General features: G+C 42.5%; 1 protein-coding gene and 1 long non-coding RNA gene across 4 annotated transcripts in view; one reads left to right on the top strand and one right to left on the bottom strand.

The window, feature by feature from the left end:
• Positions 1 to 26,046, bottom strand: part of AFF3 (AF4/FMR2 family member 3) — a 524,208-nt gene that overhangs the window by 362,049 nt on the left and 136,113 nt on the right. The gene's annotated exons all lie outside the window — the stretch shown is intronic.
• LOC119512020 lies at positions 31 to 3,217 on the top strand. Of its 2 annotated transcripts, none has more exons than XR_005212309.1 (3): positions 31 to 195; positions 1,461 to 1,722; positions 3,007 to 3,217. It is a non-coding gene; the product is annotated as an uncharacterized LOC119512020 (long non-coding RNA). The 2 variants fall into 2 exon arrangements; XR_005212308.1 differs by having other exon boundaries at positions 1,442 to 1,722.

Below are 26,046 nucleotides of genomic sequence, written 5' to 3'. Positions count from 1 at the left end.
TTTGTTTCCCAGTATCAGGTGGAATTTGACAGCGACTGATAAAAGAATCCTCCTTCAAAAGTTCAGTAACTGTATCTGCATAAACTAAGTGAGGTTACTCTTTTTCTCATATTGCTTCAGGCAAATAAGATCAGCCCAACTATTGTTCAACAGGCAATGCAGAGAGAAGCCAGAAAAGAAGATAACGTTGCTCAGGTAAGTCTTGGCAATTTGCTGGGTAAAGTCATAACGCTACTGTCATTTGCAATGGCCTCAACCTTGATTCATTTCAACAAAGAATTTTAGCATCTCAAACCTAAGGAACCAGTCAAGTTAGTCCAGAGTGGCTCAGACCCACTACTCTCTCAGAGCAACGATTGTCTTTGACTGTAAGAATTCCGATCACATAAAACAGCCTGCAGAAATGCCACAGACAAATCAAGTTAAGACATCTCAGGAGCCAAACTTAATGTTTAGAATTAAATGCTATATATCAAAGCTACCTTTTTTTAAAAATACACAAATATTTTAGATCAGTCTGATACATTTTGGGTTATGATTTAAGAAATGTCATGGGTAAATGAAAGTAAAAATTCCCATGATTATGAGAAAACTCACAACTAATTATGTTACAGGGTTGAAATTAATGTTAAAACTTCTGCAACAACTCAGTCCAAGGAGAAGAAAGGATATAGCACTCTATGTTCTCAATGAAAATAGCTATCTTCTTTGGTTTAAGTTTATGTTGACCTTGGTATTTTATGTGGAATGTATGTATGGGTGTGTGTGTGTGTTTTAAATGAATCTAGAATCTTGTTCCCCTGAACTTTTCTTATTAATCATCTGAAAAAAAAAAAAAAAACTCACTCAAAGCACATCTTATTACACAAAAATGCCTTCTTAGAACAAAGCATATTCTGACATCACATCGAGCTGTCTTCACTTGATTTAAATTCAAGTTCACAGTGTGATAAAGTAAAAATAAATTCATAAATTTTAAAATAAATATGTTTTGGTACAACATTTTACAACCAAAGTAGATTTAAAATAGAATTCCTAAACAATTAAAGAGGCTGAATGCCAAAACATACCTGATAATCAGCATAATTTTAAAACAACTTTGACATGTTTAATGAAGGAGAACCAGGGGTAAACGTTATACATTTAGAATTTTTAGTTTTTAAAATGGGCATCTGGCTTCTTTATATGTTTCAAATTCAGGAAAGCAGAAAATCTCAGGATATTAAAACGGATAGAGTAATTTCAGGATTAAACAGAGACTACTCACACCTTATCTAGCATCTGTCTAAACTTAGAGGGAATGCTGGCTTCTGGGCTGAGAGAGTGTGAAATGCACCGTGGGGTCTATAGGACAGGCTCCATTAGCCCAAACCCTGTGCATTTCATCCAAGAAATGATGATATCTGAAGAATGAAGTAAAACCTTACTCATCCTTCCCCAGTATTGCAATCTGTTTACAGGAAGACAAGCAGAGCTGAACCAACATCCAGCCCCCTAGGAAAGCCAGCCAGTGCCTGTGAAGATGTAGACTCGAAGGACAATGAGCCCCTGAAACACCTGCTCCGGAGCCCCACCTGGTCAGGGGTGTCTTAGATTTGTTACCTGCAGGCTGGCCCCTCAGTCTCCACTCCAGACCGAGCCCTGGCACCAGCCATCTATACCAGTGGACATTAAATGTATCCAGGGCTTGTATGGAGAAGGGAGAAGATGAGTCTCTGATAGGTGAGATACCATCTCTTCCCTCCCCTCCTCTCCCACCCCACCCCAGCCTTCCCCTCCCTCTCTCTTCTCTGCCTGTCCCTCTCTATCCCTCCCCCCCTCTCTTTCCCTTTGTCATCCTCTCCCTCCCTCTCTCTCTTTTACACAAATCCTACATTTCTGCACTCTGTGACAAACCAGGCTTCTGACCAAAGGCAATCTGTGACTTGAGTCCAAAGCTTTGATTAATGCTTATAGTTGTTATGCAGATCCTCTGTTAGGGTAGGAGGGAGGATACTAGCCTAAGGGCTTGCATATTTAGACTAATAATCAGCCACTAATAAGTTAAGTTTACCACTGGGAACAAGGCAGCTAGCTCCAAAACACAAGCCCAAATGCATTTATTTTCCAGTCTATGGTTTTCAAGGACATGCTCCATTTCTATGAGGCTTGAATGCGAACTGAGAAGTAAAATTTGTTTTAAAGCATACATGTACAATGGATCTCACAGCAGATTAGGGCACGATTTAGTAACTTGCCTAAGCTTTTACATAATAAAAATTCCAGCAACCACTGGCCTGAGATTTGAAATTGAAATTCATAGGGAAGAGGGTCACAGAATGAGTTTTTGCTTTTTAAATTTCCTGACCTTGTAGATGAATCATAGTTTTAAGATGTTAAATAATCTTGGAATATCATGATCCTAGTATCAGTTTGCTTTATAAAAAAGCCAACAAAATGATGAAATAAATATAATGCTGCTGTTGTAGTTTCCTGGCTGCTAAAATAAATACCATGCAAGGGCTTGGCTTAAACAACAGGAATTTATTGACTCATAGTTTTGAGGTAAGGAGAAGTCCAAAATCAAAGCATCAATGAGGCAATGCTTTTTCCCTGGAGATTATGGTGTTCTGGGTTTGGCTGCTGGCAATCCTGGGTCCTTGGATTTTCTGTCAAACGGCAACACACTTGGAGAAATCTCCTGGATGTTCTGGGTTCCGTTGACTTCAAGCTTCTTCCCAGGCTTTCCCTCTATGTATCTGAAAGTCATTCTGCTTATAAAGGACTCCAGTAATAGGATGAAGAACCATCCTGACTGAGCTGGGCCACACCTTCACTGAAGTCACCTCATCACAAGGTCCTATTTACAATGGGTTCACACCCACAGTGATGGGTTAACATTAGGAACATGTTTTTCCGGGGTACACAGCTCCAAGCCACCACAGGAGTCCCATTCTGCCCTCCCCCATTGGTTTATGCCCTGGGTACGATCAATCAGGACCTAAATGTGATCCATTCATTGAACAGGTATTGACTCTGGACCACTCACTGGAGACGTCAACAATGAGCTAGAAACTCCATCTTCATGAAGCTCTCGGTCCCTGGCACCCTAAGGAAGCCAAAGCATACAGTTCCTTTTCGAAGGAGAGAAAAGTATTAATCTGTATAGCCAAAAATAAACCGGGCCTCTCTGGGTATAAATCTGGCGGAACCAGGCTCAGAGCACTAATTAAAGTTATGGAGGAATACTGACAGGTTCATTTCTTTTTCTTCATTTTGTTGAGTATTTAAAACCATAGTTATTTATGGGGCACTGTTTAGAGACCACCGTGATACTTTTTCTGTGTGTGCTTTGATTTATATTAACACATTTTAAGTTTAAATAATTTGCATCACAAGGTTTGTTATGTTGATGTGCACCCTCTTCAGTCCTGGGGAACTCTGAAGATCAAGATGTTAAACAGCATCGTCTTTCTAACTAGAAACATTAGGTGTGTTTATTTTCCTAAATGTAACACTACAACCAGTGGCTGGATGGGAAAGCTCCATCTGCTCTTCTTTATCTTCGAGAAAGAGCCTTTCAGAAGATATTGCTCCTCCCTTCAGAATTTTTGCTGCTTAAAGAAATCAAGCTGTGGGAACAGAGCACCCTCCCGCCATCTGAGGGAGCAGCCACCACTGAGGGGTCCTTCTACTCGACAGCACAGCCGGACCACCGTGCTCAGAACCACTCAAGCAGGGCTGACCCTCCATGACGCCCTCCAGACTCCACTGCAGCTGTGTTACCTTCATCTGCCTGTTCAGCCGAACGGGAAGATGCTGAGCATGGGGATGGCAACTGGAATTCACCTGTGCCGGCAGGTTGACGATGCGCCTCGACGCGGGCTCCACACTCCTGGGATGAGAAGGCGCAAGTTCAAGGGCTTCAAGGGCTTCAAGGTCAGCCGGAGGCAGCAAGGTGAACACCTTCCACGTGACCCTGTGGACTTCTCAGGTGACCAGTTTCCAGTTAACTTTTCACCGTGCTTTACAGATCTTGCTCTACGTCTGATCATACTCATTCCAACAAGGTGGATTTTTTAATGATGAGAGATATGCTCCTAGAAGTTTCACTGCAGTGAAGTGATTTCATAGAAAGGAAAACTGGATGTATTTGTCAGATAATAAATATATATGTTCATAAAAAAAACAGATTTCCAGAAAGGAGCCTGAAGGAATGAAGAAAGTGGGGAAGACATCTGAGCCGTATCCCATTAGTGACACATTTTACCCAAGAGCTTTTTCTGACAACCCAACATTATGAAAACTAAAGGGCTTGGGATTAGGTGGAAAGAGTTCCTTTGAGGACAAGCTTAAACTAGATTGGTGGTATTTGGGTTAGATATTTGAAAGAATCTCTTAAACGTGGGACTGGAAGGCTGGTAGACCAGACAACTACAGGTGCCTGGAGACGTTTAGGCCAGGCTGCGCCAACCCCATTCGAGCACCCTACAGTGCTGGAGTCCCGGCCGCGAAGGGGCCACTGTGCAGCACAGGTTTGCTAACTTCTCTGGGTTGACCACTCCTTTCTCTACAAGAGTTGAGGCTGACAGCAGAAAGAACCGACAGGGCTCTCACATAGGAAACAATAAGGTGAGTAAGGAGCAGGAAGCATTGCCCAAAGCCAGCCCATCAGAAGCCAAGCTGGGCTTGAACTCAGACCCCTGATACCTCTTCCCACCGCACCACCGAGGTGACAGTTTCTAGATAGTGATTTCCAGATCGAGTATGAGATCTCTAAGTCCTATGAGTTTACATTTGACACTGACCTATCCATTAGGCATTTTCAGGTTTAGAAGGTGAATGTTATATACATTTCTATAAAGCTCTGAACATCAAAAAGTGTCTGAGAAGATGTCCTTGCCACCCCCATACCTCAGCACAAAAACGGATACAAGGGTCATTCCCTAAAACACAAGACAGGCCGACAGGGCCTCAGTGGTGCTGCACAGCATATCTCCTCACGTGCCTCTGAGGCAGCTGACAAAAGTTAAAGCAAATCTCCTCTCAGGGAGGCAGAAAAGTGGGGTAAGGAAAGGGAAGAAATGTCCTTCAAAATCTGCAACGACATGGTAGAGAAAAGGGTGCCTGGGACCAAACCCCATCAGGGAAGGCTGCTTGGGACCTGGAGAATGAGAGAATAGACACAGACGCACTTCCTAAACAACTTGCATTAGGATAGATGTTCCCAGATAACTGGTTACTGTTTTCCCCTCTTCTCACTTTACCCAGACAGGATTGGCCCCGCAGGAGAACCTGCAGTTGTTCAGCATTTCAAGAGAACTGCCCTAAGAATATTTGGTTCTGGGAAGAAGAAACACAGATGGAAGGCCACCTTCTCTACTCTGTTTAATGAGTACTAAGCTGAGGTTTCAGCCTACGTTTGACTGTCACTGATGTCTTATTTTTCAATTAGTTCTTAATTCATGAGGGGAAGAGAGGGATGTATTTAGGAGCCCCTAACACCTCAACACCTATGTATGTCTGAAAAGGGGAGCTGACCTGATGTTTAGCATTAAAACAAGGATGACAAGTCCCTGCTGCCACCAGTGCCTCCCAGCACCTGGCGCTCATTCCTCCATAGCCACGAGGTCACCCTGGAATCCATTCTCCACACGGGGCTCATTGCAGCAATCAACTGGCCTTGCAACACGAGATGCAACCCAGGAGTTATCTCCAACCTACACATACTGGACGTTGGCATGTGCTGCTTTTTGAAGAACTCTTTCTTATTATACTTAGCCAAAGGGGTTATCTGTGGCCATTATTCTCATTCATCCATTCATTCCACAAATATTTAACAGGCAGTTTAGAAGACTAAGTGGGGGAGAAGGAAGCAGGCATTTTCTTTAAGGAACTTTGAAATATTAAAGTAGTGAGAGTAAACCTCATGAACCCCACTGAGCAGACACATTCTTGGTACACTAGTGTGTACAGTTTGGAAAGAAAGGGATCAAAAACACAGACTCCCCAAAGATGGAAGGCCGTCCCCAACTAGGGCTACAATCTTAGGCTGCCATGGATGGCCAGGTGGTTCCTGAGATCCAAGGACCCCACAGACAGCTGCCATCAAAAGGCCTGTGGTCTGTCCTCAAACTCGATCACTACTCTCTATTCTGAAGACACTCACAGTTTGAACACCCTTCCGTTTTTCTCATTCCACATAAGGATGTTCAGAGAGCGAAGTATTGGATTCAGTGACTCAGAATAGCTGCTTGGGACAATGTATCTTCAAACAGTCTTTTGATAAGAAACCCAGTTATTCATCCTCAAAAGAGAAGATTAATCATGGGAATTGTATGACAAATCATTCAGTAAAAGCAAAAGGAAGAAATGGAAGGAGGTGGGAAAGAAGAAATCTGAATTCAAACAAAACCCCCCCGAACACCTCCACTGTTTACACTTCAAAATCAGAAGAGAAAAAACACCCACACTAATTGGCTGACGTTGATGCCTAGATAGATAGGTGGAGATGGAGAGAGAGAGAGAGCAAGAGAGAGAGAGAGAGAGAGAGAGAAGAGAGAGAATTCTCCAAGAAAATGCTTGCAAGTAGGCAAAGTGATGCAGCACTGTCAGGCATTTTCTTGCCCTGCCTCAGCTTCTCCCTGCCCCTCCCCAGAGATGGACGTCTTTGGAGAAATGGATCGAACTTGGCTGGCATGGAAAGATTCCTGACAGCTCAGCCACAAGGTGCTGGACTAGAAGCCACAGTGGCCTCCGGTGGCAAGGGCAGATCCTAAGGAGACCTAGAGGTTCGTTTCCCAACAACGTCATGTGCTGAGTGTCACCAACTGGCCTGTTCGGATGCGAGGTGTTGCCCTAATTAGACCACCCAGGACTGAAGGGACAGCACAGCTGAGTGTCAGGGAGACGTCTAAGAGGGTTACAGAATAAAGGCTTTCCTTTCCTCTGTCGCAGCCACATACATTCCTACACAGATGGAAGGAAATGCCTCTTGGGCCCACGTGTTTAGAGGTTATAGGCTACAACTTTGCCTTCTAATTTTTAAGAACACCAAGGAGGAATTGTGCAATACTAAAAGAACAATGTCCAACTTTAAACTCCAAAGTCTCCAGGGAGGAGAAAGAAATTAGGGCACATTCAATTTGTTTGGAGATACACATTCATGGGTAGACATTACTACATGTATGAAGAACACACAGACTTTGGCAGTACTAATGGCCTTCATCAAACAAAAAAAAAAAGGTTTCTTACTTCCATAATTGCTGGCATGAATTTTCTTCCCCCAGTCCAAACTCTAGCCAGGGTTGGGTCTGACTGTAGCATAATCTGTGATCAGTGTCATCAGATCAGGAAGGGCAGCCTTCAGACATCCAAATGAAATCTGAGGCCATCTAAGGTTCTTTCTTGGGTCCAAAGAGACAGAAAATAACATTTAAAAATGATTATTAATACTGAAGAAGAGAAGAGGACAAAACCACAGGGTCTTTCTTGATGGACAGGCATTGGAACCAGTGATGTCCCAGGTTGCAAGGCTGGGAGAGAAAGGAAGAAGCTGAGGGCAACACAGGGATCTCTGGGAGGTCAGCATACAAAGGACATACATAGGTAAAGGCTGCAGAATTTAAGTGAATTGGAGGGTTCTTAATAGAAAAAGATTAGAGAACAGTTTTAGACTTCAGGTAAGAATCCTAAGTCCAGTGACACATGGCCTAACAAACAGGGGAGCATTTGGGAGGTGTGGAGGTGGTTGTAATAGGGGAGACTGCCCTCAAATAGCCAGGATATGGGTCCCTGGATAACATGCAAAAGAAAATAAAGAGAAAGTAACTGGTCATTTACGTATTTTTAGAGCCAATTATACTTTAATATTGGCTTTATCCTTTTAATACCTGGTAAATTGTAGCAGTCATTCAGGAATCACAAAGACCTAAATGGGGCCCCTGGCTCCATCATCTGGAGTTCCATAACCTTGCCCAGGTTCCTTAACTTTTCAGAGCCTCCACAACAGTTAAAATACCTACCCTCCTTAGAGCACGGTGAAGATGGGAGTGCCAACCCCATCCCTAACATGCAGCAGCTGCTCAGAACAGGAGCCGCTACCATTCATTCAGAAAACAGTCACTGGGCACTTACAAAAGGGGAATCATACCAGCCCTATCTTCAAGGAAAATTCACAGGCAAGAAAGACATGCGTACAAGCAGCCTTGTGGCTGTGGGTGTGTTCTCTGAGCTATCATCTGTGAAACACACACCGTGCGAGTCTCTACTCAACAGCGTTGCAGTGGGGATTCACTGAGTTAATACATGCAAAGTGTTTAAAATAGCATTGGCGCACAGTAACTAGAAACACTAATAATGTTGTTATACGGTGAAGCGTGATGAGAAATCCGAAGGATTAACAGCACAAGCAAGATGTGAGCTTGATCGACTTTTCCTAAGTGGCCTGGTAAGGACCACCAAGTTTTGATCTTTGTCCTCTGTAAAACACAGGTGCAGTGTCACGCAGAGCATTCATTTACTTGAGACCTGGTCATTTCCTCTCTATTAGAAAATATACATAAGTGTTTACTTAGGATAAACTTACATAACATTTTACCTTCCTGATGACACTGTGGGGCAGCAGGTCCTACGCTCAGTTCACCTAATCGCAGCTACGTTCTCAGATTTCCAAGAGAGAAAAGCCTTCCACAGCCTCCTCGTCACCTTATCGAAGGACACTGAAGAACTTGCTTCAGTGTTGGCTGACACTACATGGAAGGGGCATTTAAACATTTGTGACAAGTTTAAACAAATTACTCAAGATGAAAAATCCAACCTCTACCTGTAGCTTTTGGAAGGCTATCTCATGTTCAGTAAAGACTAACAATTTTCTTTAATTTCTCTTAACTCCACACAGGACTAAATACAGGTATTTGTTAAAACTAAGCTTCCTGAAACATTTGCTATTCTGACCACTTCTGTGGGATTAATGAAACGCTTTAAACGTAAAACGCAAAATCTGTATTTCTCTCATTTGTTCATGGTGGTAATAAGAACTACTTTGCTAACTCCACTGTTTTAAGTTTTCTACTGGGATAATGTTACTCTGAGGTTTTCAGAATACACAAAAGCTTTATATTTAAGTCTTGTTTTTTTACATTTAAGTTTTGTTTCTTTATAATTAAGTCTTGTTTTTAATGATAACTTAATGGGCCTAACACATTAATATTATAGTTGGAGACGTTATACTGTATTGAGCTAAAGGCTAATTTAGGAAAAAAATTCCCCTCAACAAACACTGAGATCAGGCTAATTTAGGAAAAAAATTCTCCTCAACAAACACTGAGATCAGGCTAATTTAGGAAAAAAATTCTCCTCAACAAACACTGAGATCAGGCTAATTTAGGAAAAAAATTCTCCTCAACAAACATTGAGATCTTAGATTTCTTGATAACTTACCCCCAGATTTACTTGTCTGATGCAGCAAACGACTCTTAAATTAGGAAACCTGGATGTGTGTGGATGTGTGTGCAAGGTGTCTGCCCATCTACGTGGGCTTTCCTCTGTCGTTATAAAGCAACAGCAAGTGCACAGGTCCTGAGGAGGGATAAGGGTAGCCAGCTGCAGGATGGTGCTCAAGCTGCATCCAGCCCTGAATGGGGGGCAGGCAGAAGTCAAGAGAAGCTTCCCGAGTTGGCCTCAGCTGCAACCAAGTTCCCTCTCCTCTCTCGAGCCACAGGGATCTTCACAAAGGAAGGAGCACAGCAGACTGAACTCCCTGTCCACCCACCCCCTCATTCTGCCTCAGTGACACCACTGTCTGTGCCTCACTCCCAACAGACTTTCCTTTCCTGAGAATCACTCTTCTGAGACTTGGGGAAAAACCAGAGAAATGCCTCCTTCTCCTTCTGGATTGGAGGAGAACATTTTCAACAGTGCTGCCACCTCGAAAGCAGTTGTCAGGAATGAGACCCAGTCTGTCCCCAGATCAACGGCCACACGAGAGCTCTCTGAGACACGATCCCTACTCAAGGTTTACCTGGTACCTCAGTTTGCTGGCCATATTCCAAGCCATTGTCGAGGAGAAACAGCCCCAGTATCTCAAAGCGGTAGGGAGTACCAAAGGTAAGAGAAATCGATGCAGGGCAACCCCTCACTCTGGAACCCTAAGTTAGCACCAGGCGAGGCCCGTGGACACGCAGGAACGCACCAGACACACTGCAGTCCCAAGTACCCTTCAGTGGCTTCATGACGAACACCACAACACAGTAGCATTCCTAATCTTTCGGTTTAGTCAGGAATATTTAACTGTCGGGAAATGATAAACACGTCAGCCTCCTGACCCATCCTGAGAAGCCTTTGGAGGCAACACATCCAATTTCCAATAGACAGTGATGTTAAACGGACAATGAGCCTTTGATCAGTAAAAGAAAATGTGACACTGCCCTCCTCCCAACCCAGAAAGAGCTCTTTGCCTCTGAAAAATGAGGTTTTATCAAGCCAAAGGATTTTTTCTCATTTTAATGAAGAACCTTCCTCTCCTTTCATAGATCTACTACACTCGGTAATTGTCAAATTATTACCTGGTGATATATTGCTAATGAATTCTACTTGGTTAAAAGAAAAGTCAAACACGGAATAATAATTTCTCATCTGTTGTCCTTTATCTCTCTGCTCATGGTTCACAGTCCTTCAGTAATAAGGGAGCTGATCACAGTTTTGTGGATTCTTCTGGAGTCTTCCCTTTTGTGTGTTTCTCTCACATTTGTACTTCATTTAAAACTGGGACTAATAGATCATTTATCTCACTAAAGTCATTATTTGCAATTCTTGTCTGGATGGTCATCAGATTAGACTGAATTTAGGCTGTCAACAGAGTCCACTTCCATCTACCATGAGTTCTTAGTGTTTAAAATAAGCTATTTATATTGACTTTTTGTTCTAACTGCCCAAATTGGGTGTTTCTTGGATTGTAGTTGATTACAGTCATTCCATTTTGACACACGGTGGTTATTTTGCACTGAAAAATTAAAGCTATTTAAATGTATTACCTTTTCCACTATTGGAAATAACATTGGATCCAGGAATGTCCCTAATAAGTGGTGTGGGTGACTAGATAAAAACTCAGCTAAGGCCAAGCCGACCGTGAAAGTTGCTGATGGAAAACCTGGACCCCCACTTCTTCAGACACGTGGAGATTGGTCAAAGCATCCCATCTTCAGCAAATTCATACCAAATGCCAGGGGCTCCAGCACTGAATGAAACACAGCCTCTCCATTTTCGACAGATCAATAATTTTACATTGCAAGAAAGAGTCCACAATGCTCTACTACCTTGTTTTGCCCTTGAGTCTTCAACGCATGTATTTTATGAACCACGCTTGGCCCTGGAGGTACAAAGAAGGAAGAGACAAGGCTGCGGGTGACAGGTGGCCAAGGGGTCTCCCTCTAACAGGAGTGACACCTAACCAATGGGCACAGGGCCCATGCCCACAGAGAGCTTTCTTTTTCAAGCAAAGACGTAATCATCAGAATCTAAAATGTACCTTATTTTGCATTCAATTACAAAAAGAAATAGAACTTACATGAGTATTGGATTTTTTTAAAACAGACCTACAGAAAATGGAGCCATAAGGAGTATCTGTGACTCCTGACCAGGCTTCAACCATTTAAGAAGTCTGCACCTACTGGACCCCTGCGGCATCAAAGCTGGGATAATGAAGGTCTTGACCCCGCTCCCCAGGATGCCACATCCTCAGAGAGGGAGAACCTAAAGGAGTACTCTCAGTGCAGGATGATAAGGGCTGACAGAGACGAACTAGCAGAGCAGGTCACTGGAAAACCAATGCGGTTCCTGAGAATGAGCATGCTTTGATTCAAAATTACCTTGGAAATTCTACTCTTCTAAACAGCAGTGCCTCCTTCTCCCTTGTGCAGACAAAATCAGGCATGTAAAAGATACAAATGCATATGTCTCTACATGACTAATTATCCAAACAAGGGGAGAGAACCATCTTATTCTTGGCCCAGGTAAAACCACAAGACTAGTGGAACTGTGAAGTGAGCTTTTACACTTTTCTTGAAGACTTTCTCGGTTCCCATTGTACCTTCCCACCCAGGAAGCCAGGGGCCATGCCAGGACCTCCTGGAGGTACACACCCGAAGGTCTCATTGGGCCAGGCCCTTTTCTCCTTTCAGGAAGGCGACTTTTCCATTTCCTCAATTTTTGCTCCCTGCTGGGGAACTCTCCATCCTCTTCCCCATCATGGGGAAACTGGATGTGATCCACGTTATGCAAAACGATGTTCCTTCACACAGCTTCATGCTGCCTTTATCACATAATCAATAGGGATTTCTACAGATGGCTCAGCTCTAAACTCTGGGTTAAATAATTGTTATAGCAGCCTTATCCCCAGAAAGTAAGCCACATTTGTGGACAATGCTCGGTGCTAGAGAAGCACAGGCTGTCAACAAAAATCTTACCAACCACTCACTCCCTAAGAGGGAAACTGCAAAGGACACGTGCCACAGGAACCCACCAAGCACCAGCAGCAGTCTGGGGACCATTCAAATCATCCTTGCTGAGTGAGGGTGTATAAGTGACTGTTTACGTGCAAAGCCAATTAACCAGATTTTGAATAGATAGGAATTCTTCAGTGACCTATTTGATGGATTTTCTAAATGTTTCATAGAAAATTAAATTCAAGAATGTGTCTCACTTGTGCAGTGCTCCTCGAGGCCCTGTACCTAAGATACAGAGCCTCTACCTGAAGAGGCTGGACCTGCCAGGGAAACCAGGCAGGTAGCGACAGTGCACCTGAGACCAGGTAAAGGACAGCAGGATGGACAAGCATCCTTCCTGGCGTCTGCAAGAAGCAGAGAAGGTGAAACCAGGACATGAACTTCCCCGGCAGCCTGACAGTTTTCAAGAGTGGAGGACAGCAAATTAATTTGGGCCACCCTAATTTGAAATCAATAATAAATGAATAGGAATTAGGCCAAAGTTTACATCTTCACCACTTACATAAAAGGGGGTTAAAGAAATAAAGGCACCAAGAGATTGGAATACAGATAGATCACACTTAACCTACTTAAGAGGCTGAAATGTTTCAGGCGCTTTCAAATCCCCAATTATAATACAAATAATTAACAAACTAATTACAAACCATTAAGGCACTGACTCTATGTCTTCGCCCAAAGGGCCTTGCATTCTAGATAAAATGATCATTATTAAAAGATGTCACTTCTGGGCTTCTATTTGGCAACATTTTGTTCATTGCATGCAAGTGCATATATTATTGGTTTAGTCATACATTAAGTAAATATTTATTCAATACCTGTTCTGGGCAAAGCCCTATATTAGGTTCTATAATGGAATATAAAGATGAATACCATGTCTACATGAATGGAATATAAAGTTGAAAAGTGGAGACATGCTTTGAGATGTCACAGGAAGCGAGACTGCAGCTAACCCAGGAGGTGAAAAAGGAGGCATTTAGGAGCAGCGTGAGGAATGCACGGATCTGGACACACGGAGATGGGGGCAGGTTGGAAATCATCTCAGGAGAGGTGGGAAAGCACGTCACGAGGGGCACATGGTGCGAGGGCACATGGGAACACCAAAGTGTCCGTTTTTCAGCACCAGGGAACTAAAGAGGGGCTGGGGAGGATAAAATGGAGAAGAAGCACACGTGGCATGAGTCACCCTGCAGCCAAGACAAGGCCTTCCGATTCTGACAGTCCAGAGGGAGTTGCTGAACATTTTAAAGCAAGGAGCCCAAGATAATTGCGCTTAGGAGCAATAAAACCAAATTACTTTGCTAGTCCTCTCTATAATTCAGTCTCTGCTCTCATGCAGGTTGGTTGACTTCCCTCCCCAACTGCAGTCTGGATGAAGGAGATGCTTCCATACAGGCAGGTCATCGGTCTGGGCTGGCATCACAGCTCTCTGTGAGGCTAGAGGCTTGTCGTGACTGCCTGTACCCACCTCCACCCTGGAGCCAGGCCTGCCAGCTCTCTGTCTGCAGAGTTCACTTGCTGCTACCCTTCATGGAACTGCAGTTTGGGTAGAATCATACACTTAAATCGTGCAACGGTTCTCCATGCTGCCTCAAGTTCCACAAACCTGCCCTGGTAAGAATTTTCATTCTGCAGCACAGTTGGAGGGCCTCACTTGGCCTTATGTGCAAACTGCATGAATAATTTTCTTTGCTACTTTATTCTATCATATTGCATTTGGAACAGGAAAAGTCAAAGGAGATTAGTAGACAGCAAGGGCTTCCAGTAAAAGGACACATGCTTGCCCTGAAGCCCCATAACCTTCTCAGAGATTCTCCCCGTCCCCAAATGAGCCTCCCTGCCTAATTCTGAGAATGCAAGTCCTAAAGACAGGGCCTAGGAAGTCCAAGGCAGACTCTAGACAAGTGCAGCCTCCTCTCACCGCAAACCAGCACCTCACACAGGAAAACATCTAACAACTAACAGAATTCTGCAAAAAAAAAAACAAACAAAACACTGTGTCTTCTACACCACTGGCTCTTGATGCTGTCCAAACTTCCCAACTAGAGCGTCACGAATTCCAGGAAAGACCCCTAGACGTGTCCTCAATTGAATCCCTCCTGAATATAATTTTAGTTGGAAAAATAAAAGTAAAGGCAACAGAGGACCTTTGTTTAAGCTGCCAACAGTATTGTCAACTAAGCTCCTATTCGTTCTGGTTTCAGGAAACAGATTTGAAACTTTGCATAGTTTCTACTTCCCTTAGGAGGCACGCAGGGGCGGCAAGCCCAGGATTTTGGGCATCAGCACAGCTCAGGATTTAAATTCCAGCTCTGCCCTTTTCAAGAGTGACCTTGAGCACGTTATGCAGGCTGCCGAGTCCCTGTCGGTTCTGTCAAGAGTCAAGTGAAATACTACACATAAAAGCACTTAACACCTCCAGTTAGAATGTTTTATTGCCGCTTACATTTATGTATCTCAACTGTCTTATTTATTTATTTGTTTCCATCTCCTTAAGTAAAACATTTGTTTCCTTTTGTTTCCCGTTGAAACATGGGAGGAAAGATGAACGTTTTAGGAAATGAATGAAACCTTTTTGGTGTACGGGTGTCCTAAGCACTCTTAGACTTCTAAATATGCCTTCCCCACCTCAAAACAGTGTTTCAAAGATCAAACAATGGAATAAAATGTCTTTTCACATTATCACACAATAACCATGAAATGATACTTTTCACTCTTCCTGGGTACTTTAGAAAAGCACGTCATCTGATACATGTTCCATGGTGATTACACATAAAATAAAAAATCAAATCTCTAACATAAGAAATTTGATTTGTAAGAGACAGATGACAAAATATTACTAGCAAAGTGATTTGCTAAATCTTAATTACATGTGCAACTACATCAATTCAGTTTTGATAAATAATTACATGATTAATCATGCAGAAAATATAACAGTAAGAAGAAATAGATTAGATCTCTACTCCTTCCTTAAACAAGTATTTCTGTGTCTGTGGTTGGGTGTGGGAAACTGTCTTCCATGTTGCCTGAGGCATATCTGGGGTGGTGGCTTAGAACGCTGAGCCCCAGGCCTGCATAGAATGCCATGCAGGCCCGCCCTGTAAAGATGTGTGTCTTGTGACTACCGTTGCCTTAAACCTAGATTGTATACACCTGATGTAAACATAGGTATCTGGCGGGCTCTCCCGAGCCTGAGGACCTGTAGCATATACACGTGATCTTCTGAAATAAATAGCTGGAGCAAGAGTGCATTGGCGTCCACTTAGCACGAGATGCAGTGGGCCCCCTGCTCCCTTAACTCTTAGCTTTGTGTCCGTGTCTCATTCCTGCATCGCCCTGTCAGCAATAGTTGGTTTCCTAGAGATTTTTTCTTTTAACCTGGCAAAAATGAGGGGGGAACAAGTTAGAGGGGAGTGGGCATGTGGCTGAATATATGACAGGGATTGCAGGAGAGGGAGAATGAAAATAAGTTTTGATTCTGAATATTCTGTGTGACAAAAGGGATATAAATTGGCTATATTCTGTTTCCCAGGGCCAGGAGCATGGTAGGGCATTAAAATGTTTGTTCTACAAATGAATTATCACGGTAATAATAATAATGAGAATATGTCCTAAAAAAAATTTGTGGGTTTTTTCTTTTTCAATGAACTATCTTATCCATGAACTCATTTTATCTTACAATCCCAAGACAAAAAAGGCAGGTTTTACCATTCCAATAGCAACTTGGAATTCAGTAGGTGGAAAATGTATCCATCCATTTAGTAAATAATTCTTAAACACCTACTATGCATAATTACAAAAGGAGAATCAGACTCAGATATTGATATGTTAACATTAAACAGTTTATTAGTTATATGTTTCCTGCCCTCCAGGTATCGTGGCAAACTACTGAAAAGTTTAAGAACATGCGCTGGTCTTGAAGGCAAATAAAATCTAATTTTCAGAGAGAAAACTCATGTTCAAGAAATCAGATAAAAATATGGTTATCTGAACCTCTGTGCACACACACACATGTGCACCTTATTATTTGATTTGGTGTCCCAAAGGGGCCAATTTAAATGAACCCACCAAAAATGGAGACCTAAGCTCTACATTAAATAGTATTTATTTCATCTAAAAATAAGGAAGACAATTTACTTAAAGCCTAAAATTTTTGTTATAATTGTAAATGTACACTCATTCTTACAGAATGAATTGAGTCATAATGATTCTCCAAAATACTTTTTTTCTGACAAAAATTGTCTGATTGACCTTGTGAATACCTTTCTGGCTTTTGTGGCACAATCATAGAGTAGATCGTTCTTACAAAGATAAGTGAGGGTTTCCCTGATTCTTTCAAGGGTTTCTCTTTTTTGAAATAACCTCCCACATCATTAAGCTAACTGTCAGATGCTCGTTTATCAATGGCATGTGACTCAAGCAGTTCTCTAACAACATTTTCATTGACATCCATGAAATCTCCTGTTTTTATAAGACTTGCACTTCAAATTTCCAAAATGAGATTTACTGAAATTTACAACATCCATTAATGAGAGACCAAAAACCTGTCTGGTAGGATAGGAGTCAGTTCATTAATAAATACCTTCACATCACAAGGACGTTTTGCTCCTCCCTGCAACCCTGGAAGTGACTGCATTTTCTGAGAGTGTTGGGAGAAGCAGGATAAACAATGAGACGCTCAGCTGCCTTGTTCAGTGAGCAAGAGTTGAGTTTGGTTTCTCTTTTTCTACTTCAAAAAAGTTCCTCTGCTTTCCAAATTTCCAAAGCCTCCCTGTTTCCTGCTGCCCGATCACCCCCACCCCACATGCCTCGCCTTGGCCTGCCCTCCTGTGTCTGCTTTTACCTTTCCCTCCTTCCCCGATTTCCCAGTCCTGTGTGTTATTATTTCTAAGCTTTATTAGGAAAATAGGTGATACATTAAAAATCCCCTCTGAACTAGACAATGTCTGACTAAAAAGGGTCCAACTGCAGACGCTCTCTCACACCACACGTCCTCCTTCACCAGGTCTGTCTGTCCCCTCATCACGGGGCTGGCTCAGGACAGGCGGCCGGGCTCCAGCAGCCAGGACCCGGCTCCAGAGAGCAGGCAGCTCTCCGACTTACTGGCTGCATGACTCAGGTGAGCCTGCTTCAGTTTCCTCACCTGTAAATCGGAGGTAATAACAGCACTCTCCTTACTCAAAAGAGTCAGTGAGAGCATTAAACAAGACACAACATGCAAAGGGCTTAAAATAGTGCCTGGTGCCCAGTAAGTGCTAAATAAGTGTTGGTCCTTATTGGGAACTTCAAGCAACATGCTAGAGCCTTGGATACCAAAAAAACAAAAACAAAAACACCCATTTCCTTGCCCTGAAATCTGCCAACGTTCTCTACTGAAGGAACTGCAGGGGCACAGCCACATTTACAGGCTGTGGGATTTGGGGGTGGGGTGGGGGCCTGGGACAGGCTTCAAATGCCACCTGGGCCTCTTAGCAGCTGCATGACTCGAGTCCGTTTGTCTGACATCTTTAAACCTCAGTTTCCTCCACTTTAAAAAAATGGAGATGATAACCCCTCACTCCCAAGGTTTCTGGAGTAATGAAAGAAGACACATTTGAGAAAATGCTTAGTGCAGACTCACTCAAAAACTGTTAATTTTCCTTGCCTTCTTTAGAAAAATGATAAATTAAATTTGCAAATATGAAGATGTGCCATTTAACCATAAAAGTCCTTTCTGATTAATTTTAAATCCTTCTATGTCCAAACTACTAGACTTAAAAGATTGAGCATTTTTTAGCTGAAACTTCTCAAATTCAGCAAAATGCATTCTTTCATCCTGGACAGAAGACACAAGCCAATGAGCTGAGAAAATTATATTGTAATAGCTTGTCTTGGGCTGTTTTATATTTTTATACAGAAGAGGAGAAAAAAATATGTTGTTAAAAATAAGCAGGAAGATTCTGTGAAAATGAGAGACGAAGTGATAGATGGTGAGAATTGTAGAGCCAACACGGCAGGCTGCAAACGTGGGATGGAGAGGGAAGGATGGTGTGGGTAGATCCAGGGAGGAGCTGGGCTTCCCTCCTCGCAGCTCCAACTGTCCAGCCCACCTCCCTGGGGCTTCTCTCATCCGCCCATCGATAACAGTCCACGGAAGGAGAAAACCCACGCTCAGCCACACAACCGGGGGAGTCGCCATGGAAACGCAACACACACTTGCACCTACAGAGCACCTGTGCTTAAAGGTGTATCGCCCGGCCGTGCACACTAACTGCAGGGTGTTTGGGGAATGTGAACAGATGCATATTCTTTATCACGAGAGGAAACAAACAAAAGACCCCTAAGAATAAGTCTTATTCAGAGTGGGTGAGTGATGTCATTTTGTAGACATTTGGCATCATATTAACAGGAAAATTAAAATGCTGTGGTACCCAAAAATACCCACTAAATTAATAATTTGCCATTCTGATTAATTATGCATAGAATGCATTGCTTAGGTTTTTCTATTTTTAGTCACATTTTAGGACTACTCTGACATACAACTTAAAGAAAAGATGGATTTCATATGTTTCTCCAGTTAAGTGAGGACTTACATATGCATAAATTTGAAACTTTGTAGAAACGTTAGCAAGGTAATAGTACATCCACACAAAATACTGTGCGGAAGTAGAGTGTTGAGAAACGCTTAGATTTTCATCAAGGTAAGACAGTAAAACGAGGATAATGAAATACAATTAAACATTAATTACAGAAACTATCAAAAATAATTGTCTTGTACAAAGCACAGCACTATTAAAAAATAAACTGATGGATAATAAAACATATATAGTATTCTCTCCTCTAGACATAATCATTTCTACGTAGCAATTAAATTTACAGAAAATTGTTAAGTGTCTTCTGTGCCTCTTTACTACCATGAACTCAAGACATTTGGACCAAGAATTGCTTCCAAAAAATTCTTATGGCTGCTTAACATGTTACTAGAAAAGACTACCATAAACTCAAAGACATGTGTTACAAATGAGTAAGCTGCTTTAACACACTGATGACTCTGCTGCACTGTCACAATTCATGGTGCCCACAACACAGACTCTGCTCCTATTAGAAATGTCTGACGCTCGTATGGCCGAGTTCCGTACACTGGGTCTGAGAACAGTTTAATATTCAGGACAAGTTTAACTTTAATGCAGAAATAATACTCTGCAAAAAGACTGGCAGAAAAATAGATCCTTACTAATAACTGTCATGCCAATTTTTCATTTCAGTTTGTTTCTTCATCATTTAAGGAAGTAAGACACTGTTACATGAAATCACTCCAGCATCCTTATGGGAAGCATTACATTCTTAAAAGGGTATAAAATCTCTCCTTGGGGTCTTTTTACAGCATATTCTGAGAGACTAGTCTTATCTCAGAGAATTCTCTACATATAGGTGGCCGTAAACACAAATTTCTCTAAGTTGTTGGGGATGTGGTTAGGATTTCAAATGTTTCTACACTGACAAACCTTTTTAGTCACTCAAAAATGAGTGTGTTTTAAGTCAAACTAGGAGTGTGTGGGCACATCAGTAGCCAAAATAAAGCAGTAAAGTAGAGAATTATATTTGGGTGTATAGAACAGTCTTCAAAATTCCAGTTGTATTTCATTTTTCCTCCTCATTTTATTATTTTTTTTTGTCCATAAAAGATGCTTTTAAAATTATACTGTTCTAGTCTCATGATGCCTTCAGCACAAGTAAAGATAAAACTACAGGGATGTTTGATTAAGACAATGAAGTATCAACTGACGCATGGCATGGAAAGAAGAACTGAATAGTGAGAGATGGGGAGCAAAGGAAGAATCCCTGTTGGCAAGCACCACGGTCCTCCTTTATCACCGTGGGAAGAAAAGCCTGAGCCCCGAAATGAGTATGATCCAAAGCAGAGCTGAAGTTGAACCACAACAGATGTTTAATTTAAACCACCACGTAAAAATCCACTAAATCAGGGGTTGTTTGTTACTGCAACATAACTTAGCTTAAGCTGACTGACACAAAGCCTAGCATCTAGACTTTACAATCAAGGTACTGCATTGACATTCTAATAGCCTAATAGTTAAGGCTTGAGGACCTGATTTTAAATGAGTTTTCCCTCCTCTGCAATGCACTGCTTTTGTATTAAAAGGAATTTACATGATTTGGTAACATTCCTCAAATATGTCTAACTTTTGATAACTCGAGACTATACCACTAAAAAATTTTCAGAGGCTCATGTGCGCATCATCAAACTCTATTCAGGACAGAATATTTCAGCATCACTGAACAATGAGCAATGTATTAAACCTGGTCTGTGGGGAGAGGCGATTTGGGAAAGGGGTTTCTGAGAATGGAGCAGGAAATGGAAAAGGAAATAAGGAACCCAATGATGTTATATGATAATTCACCCTTTGGCCTTTGAAGAGGAAATGGGAGAATCATAAGGATCACAAGGTAAAAGAAAGTTAAGTGTAAAACAAAGTAATATACACAAACACCTGTCCACAAAAATCACAAGTTACACCTGACAGCGGTGCGCAATAAACATCAGACCCTGTTTTAGAGCCTGGGGGTACACACATTCCCTGTGCCTGAAATCTGAAGGGGGGTCTACACTTGTACTTCAAGAACTACAAGGACACTCTAGCATTTATGGGCTATATAATACGCACACGCGCGCGCGCACACACACACACACACACACATTACTGCATCATCAGGTAGAGACCAGTTTCTCAACCTTGCCTAAAACTGGGGGGCAGGGGTCGGGGTGGGGGAGGAGCATTCCAGTGTTATTTTTAAACAAGTTATCAGCATATTATAGGGAAGAGAGCAACTCTCAGCATCTTAGGGTTTCATACAGAAATAGATTAAAATTGAAGTTTACCTCCACAGCCTGTCAAATTAGAAAATTTATTTACATATGTGCATGGGATGTGGAAGGTGGGGGAGAGGAGTAAAAGGAAGTGAGTCAATAGATTTCTTTATAGGGTGAAAAAGACACAGCACAGGAGCACAAAAACAATCCAGTCGGTGGCTGTGTTCAAAAGGCAGCACTGTCTCCAAAGATGGTGTGAGGTTTTCGTTTTAAAACGACCCACTGGGCTGCTCCAGGTTAGAAAGAGCTTTCAGATAACGCAGCATGCGACAGGTGATAAAGAAGCGAACTATCGGCCTGTCCAGATGTGAGAAAGATAAAGGGCAGTTCACGCTCTGTCTGAGGCGCTTTGAGCATCTACACAAGGCAAGCAAGTGAGGCTTTCAAAGATGAGCCCTCTCGGGAGCCGCGACTGGCCGGCCAGAGGCCTGAGAGCCTTGGGCCCATTAGCCGCTCCAAGAATTCCTGGTTGACCTGACTTTGCTACAATAATTAAAGCAAGATGACTCTCAGACGGGTGCACAGCTTTCCCCCAGAAGGAGGAAATGGGTAGCTGTACCTTCTTCTGCCCCAGTAAGAACACTATGTTCATTTCTAGAAACAATGGACGAGGGACAATCTCCAAACAAGAGCAAACAGAAAGAGGAAGGCTTGGGAAATCTTGGCAACCTTACGAGGCATGGAGACGTACAGCCTGGAAAAACCTGTGAACAGAATAACTGTCCTTGGGTATCTGAAGGCCCAGTATACAATTCCATTGAATAAATATTTACCGAACAACTTCCATGTGGACACTGCAATGCTGGGAAGCCCGGATGCACAAACAACCCCTGTCCTTAGGGAGTCTGCACGGTAGAGGGTTGGGGGTGGTAAACAGACAAGCAACTGTGACCCAAGAAGGCCACGGGGACGCTGAGTCCTCTCAGGCTTTCGTGGAGGAGAAGTTCCTGTTTCACCAGAGGACAGTGTTGAGGGTGGACAGGATTTCGATAGCCAGAGATTTTTTGAGGGTAGAACAGGAATAAGGACATTATTAGGAACAGTATGAACAAAGGGGTGGAAGTGGAAAATAAAATACCTGCAGTCAGGGGAAATACCAAGAAAAGCCCGATTTTGCCTGGAGAATATCGCATGAGGAGGAAAGCAACGGAAGATGGTATGTCTATTACATATTTCTAAACCATATTGTACTGGAAGAGAATTTTTATGACATTAATATAATGTTTTCATTTTATAGTTAGGAAAATGAAGCAAAAAAAATCTTCTTCAGAACTCCTTAGTCCCAAGTAATACTTTTTTTAAGTCCAGCACATTGTAAACACTCAAAATCAGATCACACTGGGACTGTCTAATGTAACGAATCCTAGAGTGGATGATGATGGTGGTTAATTGTACAAATATAAGACAGTTCTTATGTGAACTAGAACAAATGTACGTCACTATTATAAGGTATTGATAATAGGGCAGTATATGGGAAAAATACAATAAATGCAAATTAAGGTTGTAATATTCATTCTTTAATGATAACAAAGGCTAAATGTCAATAATAGGGGGATATATGGGCTATGGGATTTTTTTTTTTTTTTTCAGGAAAAATGAGAATGATCTCATAGTGACTGTGGTAGTGAACGCACAACTCTGGATTATACCAAGAGCCACTGGTACACTTAGGGTGGACTGTATGTGTGTGAATAAAACTGTTTAAAGAATATGTGGATGTACTTTATGGGTAACTGTGTATAATTTTTATATTCACAATAGATAATAAACAAAATGAAAAAAAGTCACTGATTTGAAAGGAAAAAATGAACTTATATTTTTTAAAATACTGTATAGCATAAATACATATGAGATTCTTAGCATTCTTCTTCTTAGATGAGTCATATATTTCCTCCCCTTTCTGTTTGTACACACAGCCCATTCTTGTTAAACGCATGCTATGTCCCCAGTTTTGTACTTCCTACCAGCTTCCTGCTGGCAGCCAGCACAGTTTTTGGCATCTCCTTACCACCACCAACCACACCCACACTCAAGCGAAAGACCACAATCACTTTAGGATTCGCCTAAATAGAATAAACAAGCACAGGGATTTTCGGGTATTTCATTCTCTGTTATATTCCCTGGACCTGAAACACAGTTTGTGATCAAAAAATACTTAATTGTTGAATAAATTAAATACATTTTCTAACTTATGCAGAATGAGACCAAATAAAATTGTGCATTTTTTTGTTTGTTTATATGCTACTTAAAGATTCTCCACGATACTAATGGAGTGGCATAATCAAGACTTTAGACAATGGTATTTGAAAATGCATGCGTTTGCCCTCTTCTTTCTTGGGTGGACACCAGTGTTGTTAACATCTGATCAATCAGTCTCCCAATACTCACCTTGAACTTTTTAATTGTGTTGAAATAACAACAGTAATAAAAATAATACAGGTTGTTCTCCACTCAACTAGAAATTTCTGGTCACACATAACTTCACACTTTCTTAACTGTTACAGGAAAGTAGTCTTTGTGATGCTTCCTTTAATATTTCTATCTACAGTTTTGGGTTTGTTTTCTTCACGTTTACTGAGGAAACCATATGGACTAAATCAGAGATATCCTGCTGGGATGCTGCATTTTATTAACAATATGCTAAATGCTATTATCCTTATTATAACCCACAAACACTTTCCCTTCTTCCAAGTCCAGTGTGTCATATTCCATGCAGCTTTGAAAAACATCAAGTCTGCTCTGCTGTGTTACGTTTCATCTCAGCCTCCTCCTGTTTTCCCCTCCTTTCCTCCCACGTGCTACCTAGGACAGGCAGCCTCCCTCCAAGGGACCAGGAACTTGAAGCAGTTTGGGAAGGGGCATTTGCAGATTCAAAGCAGGATGCATATTTGCAGCAGGACACATCAAAGCAAGAGCCTTCCAGCCCCCTGGGAGCTCTGTGATGTGCTAATCCCGGCTCTGGGCCTCCACCCTTTACCAGGCACCACGATGCTGTACTCTTTCCTTCCGAGCTGTCTTGATGCAGCTGCCAATTCAGTGACCTACTTTCATGCCGTCCTGTGCTCCTGGCTCTCACCACAGTCACACGCCTTTTCACGTGGTGGGCTTGCTACCTCGTCTTCTCAAAACCGGAAACCACACTGAGCCAGGCAGATATATTTTAGCTGTTTAGTCACTGCCTTTAGGGTTTTAGTCACCATGTGTAGGCTAGTTTGAAAGACATTCTCCCCAAGTTTCTCCATCGTCCCTTCCCCCTGATATCTCACCACCCTGCTTCCCACTCCCCCATATATGGATAAGAGGGACCAGATGCTTTGGGGAAAGGTATCTTGTTTTAAGATGTTACTTTGGAGCTTTCTGTTCCATACTACCAGCCAGAGGCCTCTTTAATCTGAAGATCATATCCAGTGGGCATCCCAGTGCTGAAAAACTGTGGTTATTAATTGTTCGGGTCAGGTGGGGAGAAAGATCGATCTTTTGTCTCTCCGAGTCCCCAGCATTTCTTGCAGAGATCACTCACTTGGCAATTAATCATGTTTTGCCTTGAGATGTCTGTGGTTTAACTCTTGCAATGTTCTTTTAGCTCTTTGTGGATTATTGCCTTGTGCTCCAGCTGGACGGTTAACCTTATACATCAAGGTTATATACAGTATGTGTTTCTTTTCCACACAACCTACATAAGCTGGGTCTCAAAAAACATTTGCGGACAGACCTGTGGACTTCATGTCCAGACAAGATGGTATAATCTTATTCGTCCCTGCTCCTCCTGCTATGGAAATAACACGAGCGATAACCAAAGGGAAACAGGAAGGTGGAAAGAGTAGATGAACCAGTTAGGGACCCCAGGACTGGAGGCAGGACAACATGTCAGGACATCTGTGCCCACTCTACTCAGTAGAAGAAGGTAGCCCAGACCAATTTTCCCAACCCACAACCCAGCAACTGGGAGTCCTACCAACAGGAGTCTCACCAGCAACACTGCGTGAGCCCTGAAGAACTGGCCAGGGGGTCAATCGGATGCCCCGAGAAAAAGTGGCCAGGAGAAGTGTTCCCCTACCTGGCCAGGCGCGAGACTCCCCACCCCCACCCAGAGACACCATGCAAGGGGGTCCCACACAGCAAGCACTCAGCCCAGGAAGTGCTCTCCTTCCCCACCTGTGACCTGTGACCCCCCCACCCCAATCCATCAACCTCCACCATCAACTGCCATCCACCACAAGGCCAAGGGCACCAGAAAAGGGATCCTGCCATAACAAGCACCTTGCCCAGGAAGCACCCTCCATCCCTGCTCTCCCACAGGTCAGAGACTCCCTCCTCCACCACAGGGGCCAAGGAACCCAGCCTGGGGCAACTCCTCTGCCCCTCAAGCAGCCCGAGAGGCAGAAGATAAACCAAAATAGCACCACAAGGGTCCTGAAAATTGTCATTGTAGCTGCAACCTACAAAAGTAGCCTATGTGCTAAACCTAAAAAGGGAGACTCTTAACATAATAACCAAAATGTCCACGATAAAATTTAAAACGCCCACCGTACCAAGAAACTGGAAAATTACAACTAGAGTAAGAAAAGAAAATTATGATGTCAACCCTGAGTCTAGAGAGGATTTTAAAGTAGTCATTGTAAAAATGCTTCAACGATCAATTATAAAATCTCTTGAAACAAGTGAAAACTAGAAAATCTCTACAAAAAAAAACACAAA

This window comes from Choloepus didactylus, chromosome 17, assembly GCF_015220235.1.
Source record: "Choloepus didactylus isolate mChoDid1 chromosome 17, mChoDid1.pri, whole genome shotgun sequence".
Taxonomy (NCBI): Eukaryota; Metazoa; Chordata; class Mammalia; order Pilosa; family Megalonychidae; genus Choloepus; species Choloepus didactylus.
The sequence above is the reverse complement of the archived record's forward strand: the minus strand, read 5'-3'. Positions and strand labels throughout refer to the sequence as shown.